Below are 9,224 nucleotides of genomic sequence, written 5' to 3'. Positions count from 1 at the left end.
GGCTAGAGGCATTACCTAAATAAGGTGGCATTATCTCCTCCTTAACTGAATGGCTGGCAAATACATTTATCCGAAGGAAACTGAAGCAGAACAAGTGCAAGATGCCTGAATAGTTCCCACTAAAGTTTCTAGGGGGACTAGCCCCACCACTCACATTAAGCTTCCCTCTCCTTTTTTCTATTAAAATTTGTTGAACAGAGGTACAAGTGAGAAATAACTGCAGTAACGGAAGATACCTCTGGAATGAGTTAAGCAATTTCTGTTTGATATCATTTCTTACAAATTCAAATATTCAAAGAAAAGCCATGGAGATGCTGTGTCAGTTGATATCAGGCCAGACCCACCACAGCTAACAGCTGAAAGGAGTCAAAGAGAGCACTGAGATAGCAATGATGGCAAGGTTGTTGCTGCATATGAATGCCTACAAGAATAATTCTTGCTTCCTCTTGTCTGAGGAACACTGCTAGGCCATCTTCTGAGGTACAGTAGGGGAACAAATATGGTGGAAAGGCTGAAGGATAGTAGGGATCAGGCAGAAATCCAGGCTGGATGTAGTCACATCTTGTATATTGGATTGGCAATATGTGCACTTGGCAGGAAAATATACCCAATCTGCAGATGGATATGTGGTACCATTTAATGAACATACATGCTTCCTTTCTTAGTCTGTAGGTAGTGAAACCACTTTGCTAATTGCCATGAAAAGACTAAGAAGGTAAGAACTACAGGAAAGAAGACTGATGATCCATCTGCTAGGCAGAGCTGTTCCAGGTGCAACAAAAGGACATTGCAGGCTCATGAGGGAATTTCTTGTCTTGCTCCAAGCCATTATGCCTTGTCCAGTCAAGAATGAAGAGCTGGAGTTGCTTTTGTCCTGGGAAGAAGATAAACATACTTAAGTGTCAGAAATGGGAGAGAGAAGTGGGGGAGACATGAATGCATGGGAGACATGGTTTGGGGAAAATGTGACTTTATGGGCAAAATTAGGCAGTAAAACATCACTTATCATTAGATAAGACAGCCTGCAAACTGCATTTTCTTACAAACCCTTCACTGTCAAAAGCAGCTTGCTGGGGTAAGAGGCTGAATCACTGCTGTTGTTGACAAAGAAAGGAGGGGCTCCCCATATGCTCACTTTATATTATTAGCTCCACCATATGAATGTGGCAGATCTAGGAGGGAATAGAGAAAACACAATGAACTTCAAAGCTCCTGGCATTATGGCATTTAGGGACTATAGCAGCCAGCATAAAACTGATGTTCTTCTGTGGCTGATACATATTGGATTCCAAATTCAACCCAAACCAGTTCTCTGATAAGGGATGCTGGAAGAATAGCTAATAGCTTCCCCTCAGGAACCATAATAAACATATACAGGAGATATAATCCTGAATAAACATAAAATTTTTTGTGTGTCTTTTAAAACACGTCTTTTGCAATCTCCTGACACAGGACTGGTGAATCATCATGTCATCCTACTCTTTTTGGAAGTGCAACAGATGGAGGAGCAGTCATTGATGATCCATCTGGAACCATCTCAGGCCTGAAAGTGGTGTCATGGGGCACCCTCAGAGAGGGAGTTGTGGTGGAATACAGCTTCTGGAGATGGTCTACAGGAACTCTGGATGACACGATCTGTGATGGGTATGCACATTTTATAACGAACTACTGGAAGCAATGCTACCAGATCATTCATAAAGGTGCCATGTGATTTTCTAATGTATTCAGTGTATGGCATAAGGACATGTTTTGTAATGGTACTGGAAAAGTACAACTACTGCGAGTGCTGATTAGCGTTATGGTGTGATCAAATTATGTGTTATTGATACAGTGGTGGGCCTGGGAGAAAACAGTGCAGAGGGCATCCCAAAAATGTGAAAATGTGCATCCTGATCAGCACAAACTTTGTTCTGTTTTGTGGGTTTTTAAAAATATTTTTTTGTTTGGTTCGTTGGTTGTTTGTTGTTGTTGGTTTTGTTTGATTGGTTTTTTGCCTGAGGAATAGGAATTGTGCCAAATTCAGTTGGAAGGCTGTTCTGCAAATAAACACCAGTGTCATGATGCTCCCAGATTATTATCATTAGTGATGTTAAGAAAAAGTTATTAAAAGCTATATGTTATATTTATTGAGTCATACCACAGAGAAAAAAGTCCCTTAGAGTTTGATTTAGTGTTGTCCCTCCCATGTGAATAGCTGGGTATTGTTGTTGTTGTTGTTGTTATTATTATTATTATTCCATACAGAAGAGGTATTACATTTCTTTGCCATCTTCAGGGAACCAAACCAATAGGGTAATTTGGGCCCCAGCCTGTCTAGTTGCTCCCTCTGCTCCACATGCTGGTATCATGGAATGGGGTTATCCCATGCCTCTAAGCTCAACTGTGCTGACCCTGCTAAGCACAGGGCTCAATCCAGTCCTTGTGGTTCTCCAGCCCTGTATGCCCCGCTTCCATTCTCCAATGTGATCTCCATCTTGCTGAGTCTAGGTGCCTTGCGGAGGGTTCTAGATAGACTGGAGCATTGGGTGATGCTTAATGGGGTGAAATTTAACAAGTCCAAATGCCAGATTCTGCACCTGGGACTGAGTAATACCAGGTACAAGTGTAGACTGGGAGAGGAGTGGCTGTAGAGCAGCTCTGCAGAAAGGGATTTCTGAGTGCTGGTTGGCAGCAAGTTCGTATCAGTTGGCAGTGTGCCCTGGCACCAAGAGGGCAAACCCCATCCTGGGGTGCATCAAGCACAGTACAGCCAGCCAGCCAAAGGAGGTGATTATTGCCTTGTATCCAGCCTTGGTGCAGCCTTACCTTGAGCGCTGTATGGAGTTCTGGGCCCCACCATTCCAGAAGGATGTGAAGGTCCTTGAATGCTTCCAGAGGACAACAACAAAGCTGGTGAGAGGGCTAGAAGGAGCATCCTACAAGGAGCAGCTGAGGACTCTGGGCTTCTCTAGTTTGGAGAAAAGTAGGATGAGGGTGATCTCATTGTTTTCTACAGCTTCCTGAGGAAGGGATGTGGAGAGGGAGGTGCTGAACTCTTCTCCCTGGGATCCAGTGGTAGGACACATGGGAATGGCTCAAAACTGCACCAAGGGAGGTTTAGACTGAACATTAGGAAGTGTTGCTTTACTGAGAGGGTGGTCAAACCCTGGAACAGGCTTTGTAGAGCGGCGGTTGATGCCCCAAGCCTGTCAGTGTTAGAGAAGCACTTGGACAATGCCCTTAATAACATGCTTTAGCTGCTGGTCAGACCTGGATTGGTCAGGCAGTTGGACTAGATGATCATTGTACATCCCTTCCAACTGAAAATGTTCTATTCTCTATTCTATTCTAAATAAGAGTTCTCTGATTTTCAAATGCAGAAGTGTTTTGGTATGTCAGCTCTCTTATGACTAAAGATCCTCCTTCTCTTTTTTAAATTTTTAATTTTTAAGCATTCATGAGGGTCTGCAGTTCTAGCTGTCAAGAGCACATTGCATGTTTGATTTCGTTCTTATTATGATTTCCCCTAAAAAAACAGTGCAGCTATAAGAGGACTCCCCTAAATTTGTAAAATGAATGGCAGGGTGATCCCTTCAATTTGCAGATACTAGAAAAATCAGGACAAGACAGACTTGAAAAAGCCAGTTCAGAACTGGAAATAGGGAAGCAAGGAAAAGCTAGAATGAAAAAGGTAGTATAGTGAGAGCAATTTATCTTTAAATTTTGGGATTTTTTTTAAGTGGAGAAAGTACTTGTGTTACGTTTATCTTGCCAAATCCTGATAAGACTTAAAATAGTTGCGGAGTTGGTTATACTGGTGAAAGCAAAACCCTTTAGAGCATCTAATAAGTTAATTTTCTTGGCAGAATTGGGAAATAATCACCTGAAGAGAATCAGTGGAGACAGACAGTCACAGCAGAGAAGGGGGGAAAATCTGTTCAGTGACATGTCTGGTTCACAATTTTGGAATTAATCTAAAGGGACAAGTAGTGTAGTTTCTGGGGTCTCAGTTTAACAAGGTGCTTAAGTATATGTTTAAATTTAGGTATGTAAACTGACTCATTAATCTAGTGGATGACCTCAGCAGAGCCTTTCTGAGTTATGCTATGATTATTCTCAGCAATATTAACTTGTTGATGTTTAAGGACACATTAATGCCAACTATGTAACTAAATTTGGATTCTAGGGTCCACAGCAGCAGACAACTCTTTAATTTTCAGTGTTTATGAGAGAGAAATGGCCAGACCCTGAAGAGTTAGCACATTTATTTTGCTTCTTGCTTGCTCTGAAAAGGAGATCAGCAGTGTGTTTATTACACTCCCTGAATCACCCCCGGCAGACAGCAACAACCTTTTGTAGGAAGTGCCCCAGCTGGCTGCTGGGGACCAGTTAACACCTACTGCAACCCCCTTACCTTTGAGGATGTTTTCCCCACAATGAAACTGATGTTTAGTGGATGAAGTGGAATCAGGAGAAAAAAATATTCATTTGACTTGCACTGCTTGCTCCTGTGATAAAATGTAGCTTATTTTTAATGTATTCTGGGAAGATCCATCCAATTTAACAATTCGAAACTATGAAGTTACCTCAGCTTCCCTGTAGCAAGAAGACAGGATATTCAGCCTATCCCAAAATAGACCTCAAGTGTTGAATAAATATATACATACTTTGAGCACACTTTTCTTACAAAGTGTAATTCCACACGTTTTCGAAGTGTCTCTTACATATGGTCTATCAGCCCATAATTCTCTTCAAAGAGGAACAGCTTCTTACTAATTTGTGTCTGTTTTCTCACAGGAAATCTTTTAGGATTTCACCACAAAAGGAACCATATGACCGATGGACTAAAGTGTCAGGAGCTGTTACACAAAATGACACTGGCTGTATGTAGTAGCTTTATGGCGAAACCTTGGACACCTTTCACATACCAGAGTCTGGGGGCCCAAACTGTGGATTTTTCCTTGAATCTCAGGGAACGACAAGGTAAGACAGCACATGCACAACTTGAGGTGTGGAGGCCATTAGTGGGATCTGGCAGATGCCTTCCAGTCTGGAATATGAACCTGTGTGCCAAATTTCAGGGTACAAATGGAGACAGAACATAAGGGAAGGTTCAAAGCAGGCATCACATTTGGCTGCACCTGGGGCAGGCTCTCTCCCACTCTCACTACCAAGATTAAGCTGTTAGGGTTCTAGAAACAGGCAGTATGATATATCTTCTTCCTCTCCCTGTGTTCACACCTCTTCCCGTCCTCACCAAAAAGCCATCACCAGATAGTCCACAGACCTTTCTTGGGCATGAGAAGTAGTTCATGGATTCACAGGAATGAAAAGCGAACCAATTGCTGACAAGCTGTGATTTGTATGGGACTACAGGTCTGCTTTCTCCAGACCCAAGCCTACCCATGCACACGGCAAAGTTCACTGTATATGCTCTCTCAATTACTTTATTTCTGAAAAAACAGCAAAAGTAACTTATCTGTAGTTATGATCACAGCATTTGTTTTCATAATGTCTTAAAGTATTGCTACAATACATCTCTTTTCTTGCCAGTGCCTTTGATCTGAATCCAATACAGGTCAGTTGGGTATGGTATTCGTAGATATTTTGGTCAGCTCACAGCTGTCAGTACTGACACTATTGACATAAGCCATATCTGTAAATTCATTTGCACTGTTCAAATGAAAAGGAGGAAAAGCTGGGGAAATCAAATCCCAGCAAAATCAAACAGCTTGCACAGTATAGGGCCTAGAACATTTTGTATTGGCCATGTGCAGATAGATTTGAGAATGCAGCAGCTATTACCTGTCATTCAGCAATTTCCTGTGTGACTCAGTGCAGAATTGTTTATCATCAAGGAACGTGCAGAAGTAAGTCACTTGGAAGTAGGGAGGACAAGGCATTTCAGATTATAAACTCTGTAAGTAAGCTCTATACTGAGGCCTGTAGCCCTGACCTAGTCTTTGGTGTCTGGGAAGCATTCAGTGGCCCTTCCATCCATCCTGTAAAGTCACTGAAAAATGCACAGGGCTTTTGTTTGCCTTTGTTTAGGCCCAAATAGAATGGTGTTTTCTAATTTTACTTGATGTGATTCCATTAGAAAACCTCATTTCTCATTCATAAGACCAAACTTCCATTAGGCCAAATTTCACTTTCACTTTGGAAAAATAGCGGTTTCAGGGAGATTTGGTGTCAACTGCCTGAGAGCAACATTGAAATTCACTTTCAGAAGTTTTCTTCAAGGCTTCCACATTTGTAAGCGTTTACAAAGCATTTCCTTTGTCAATTTAGCTTTTTAAGTAGAGAAACTGCAAGATCGTACTCCTCCCAAGTACACCTCCCTTTATGCAAGTGTGTCTTTGTCCATAGCTGTGACTCCTCCGTGTCACTGTAGTGTAGACAGCAGCAGCTCTTTACTGTGATCAAACAGTCTCTGAAAATACCTAAAAAAACGTTGTCACTAAGATCTGGAACTTTTCTAAGTTGTGGAAACAAGCCGTAGCTCAAGTTGGAGTGCATCAAGTTCCCTCTTCCCTTATCTTTTATTACCCTCTAGTGGCTGAGTCCTTGAGCATCAGCATCTGAAGACAAGAAGTTAACAGAAGGTTTACATGCATTGTTCTTAGACCAGACAAGACCTCTACATTTCCAAAATGTTTTACCTTTTTTTTAAAAAAAAATTCTTCAAAATAATAGAAAAATTGCTGAACCAATCCCAAATCAGTTTATCTTTGAAGGAAATCAATCTGAGAAACATCAGCTTCTTGCCAAAGCAGAAGAAACAGTCTTCAACACTGAAAAATAAAGAACCACAGTAGGAAGATAAAAATAGAGCCTAAAAATAGATAAAGGTCTATTTTTTTCCTCTCTAACGTCTTTCCAGACTACGTAAGGAATAGGAAAGGCAAAAAGGAAGTGAGCTTAAATATTAAATACCTAGGAAAGGAGGAGTATATTTAAAACTTCCATTTTTACTTGTGGTTGTCATGGAAGAACAATCATTCAAGGTTCCTAGGGAATAAAACTGTTTTACATTTCAGCTTCTGTTTCTAATTTCAAATTCTTTTACAGGCTTGGATGGATTTATATAACCTAAATTGTTCAATATGTTTATCTCAAGGGATTAGCTAATGTAATCACTAAAATGTCTTGCATTGTTCAGTTTGCTCCTTCTCAATTATTTCAAATTTATCAAAAAGTCAGATCAGTGTGTCTATTTTTATTAATAAAGTAAGAGACTCTCATTAACTTAATTCCAGTTAAAACAACAAAATAAAACTCAGGGCAGTCAGGTAACTTTTCACATGTTATTTACAAAGGAATAGAGAGATTCAGATGCATATTTCCTTCAGGACAATTACATTAAAGTTCATATTTCTCTGACTTTGGTTACATTAGAAATGTTCACTGTCACAGTAATGACTTACGTGATGTTAGTTCTGTTCTGGCAGAATGACTTACGTAAATAACCAATGCGATTCTAGTTATAGGAACAGAACATTAATTTTGAAATTGTATTGTTTCAGTGTGATTTTATTGTTTATTGTACCTAACAGAAGCAATTAAATCAAATTTGGATTACTGCCCACTAGTTAGACATTTCATGTGATATATTTAATGACACTGTTTTCCTCTAGCAAACCTTTCAATAAGGATTACATAGCAAAGCAAACTCAGCAGGCATTCTTGATGAAGACTTTTCAAATAATGCAACCAGGTTTGGGCAAATTAACAGAAGTGATCTAGTAAATGGACCAAGGGTTGGACGTGATGATCTCTGAGGTCTTTTCCAACCCAGTCGATTCTGTGATTCTGTGATGGATATAATTTGAAATTTGAGTGCTTTGTTTGTGAAAGGCACAATCTCAGGCATCCCAGACAGGGTGACATGGTCTGCCGGTGCAAATGTGTAGCGTCATTGCTGTCCTTATCCAGCCTCTAAAAAGCTAAAGAATGGGGAGTGGTAAAAATACATGATTCAGGGTACTTTGTAAAAAGAATGCCAGTCAAAGCATATTTTTTGCCAGCTGTGATCATGGCTGTTCTAGTGTACGCATTTAATACGTCAGAGTAAGATTGCAAGCAGTTATTTCAGCCTGCGGGGCTGTGGGCTGAGCTACAGCTCTGGAGATGTTTCCTTGGCCACTTGCCCATGTATGTGGGGTGATTAGGCACCCTGCTCTTGCAAGGAACTTTTTGCATGGGAGCTTGTGATGGGCTCTTGGTGATGACTTTTGGTCACTTCTAATCAACACTATCCCAGAGAAAAGCAGAAGAGTTTCGTCACTTCTATGTTGAGCTGCCTTTTTAGAGGCCAAGAACTGGATTACGCTCATGTAAACTGACTTGGCTTCAGTGGAGCTTTCTCAAGCTATACAGCAGTGGAGCTGGAAGCAGAAATTGTCAGCATCATTTGTCACTCATCTTGTGTGTGTGTGTTCATATGAGGCTGATTTAGACTTGGTTAATGGCCTAATTTAATATTGTTGGGAAAGTCTACTGTAGCAGACTAAGGGTCCAGCCCATGGAGTCACTTCAAGGGTAAGATCTGTGGGTGAATATTTCTTCAAATGGCTTATTCTTCCAGCTTGGACCAGTATCATGCTCCAGCACCCTATCAGGTAGTGGTGAGTAGGTGGGCAGCTGAAGCACTATCCTGCCGAGGAAGACCCATCACATCACCTCCACTCTTTTCACTTCTTAGTATGAATGCAGCAAGATTAACAACACTGATGTGGTGTCCATCCTTCAAAATGAAAAAAAAAATAAATCAGATTAAATCAGATTGTTGAAAGGAGAAGCAAAATTTAAGTAAGGTTTGCTTTGGAGGCTCATAGGGAGAGTATCAGAAAATAATCTAGGGAACCGCTGGGCTAGCTGACAGCTCAGCTGTTGCCAGGCAGAAAAGAGTTTATATTGGTGCAGCATTATTTGTATTGGTGTAACTGTGTCCATACTGGGAGGCTGTGATGTGCCAGCCCTACAGCTGCTTCTGCACACAAGGGCCTCATTCTGACACCATCTTGCTCAGATCTTATTTCTATGGGCAGCTATCAACAACCTGCTTTAAACACAAAATACGATGTCGGCTTTGTAGGTCTTCTGCTTTGCTAAATGCAACATAGAAATTGGTGGTGGATGTTAAGCCAGCCAAGAAAGGTAAGCTGGAACTTGGGTCAGGAATGGAAAGATTATTTCTCACATAGGAGAGACGGAACCTTAATTTTAGAAGGTGAGTACTGCAT

General features: G+C 40.9%; 1 protein-coding gene across 4 annotated transcripts in view; it reads left to right on the top strand.

Annotated features, from left to right (window-relative positions):
• The first annotated feature begins 1,465 nt into the window (after window positions 1–1,465).
• IL12B (interleukin 12B) overlaps window positions 1,466–9,224 on the top strand; it is a 42,346-nt gene continuing 34,587 nt past the window's right edge. For all 4 annotated transcript variants that reach the window (XM_071814784.1, XM_071814785.1, XM_071814783.1 and 1 more), the window contains exons 1-2: window positions 1,466–1,644; window positions 4,777–4,962. The gene's annotated coding sequence lies outside the window, so the exon portion shown is untranslated. The remainder of the gene's footprint in view (window positions 1,645–4,776; window positions 4,963–9,224) is intronic.

Source organism: Patagioenas fasciata, chromosome 14, assembly GCF_037038585.1.
Source record: "Patagioenas fasciata isolate bPatFas1 chromosome 14, bPatFas1.hap1, whole genome shotgun sequence".
Taxonomy (NCBI): domain Eukaryota; kingdom Metazoa; phylum Chordata; class Aves; order Columbiformes; family Columbidae; genus Patagioenas; species Patagioenas fasciata.
The sequence above is the reverse complement of the archived record's forward strand: the minus strand, read 5'-3'. Positions and strand labels throughout refer to the sequence as shown.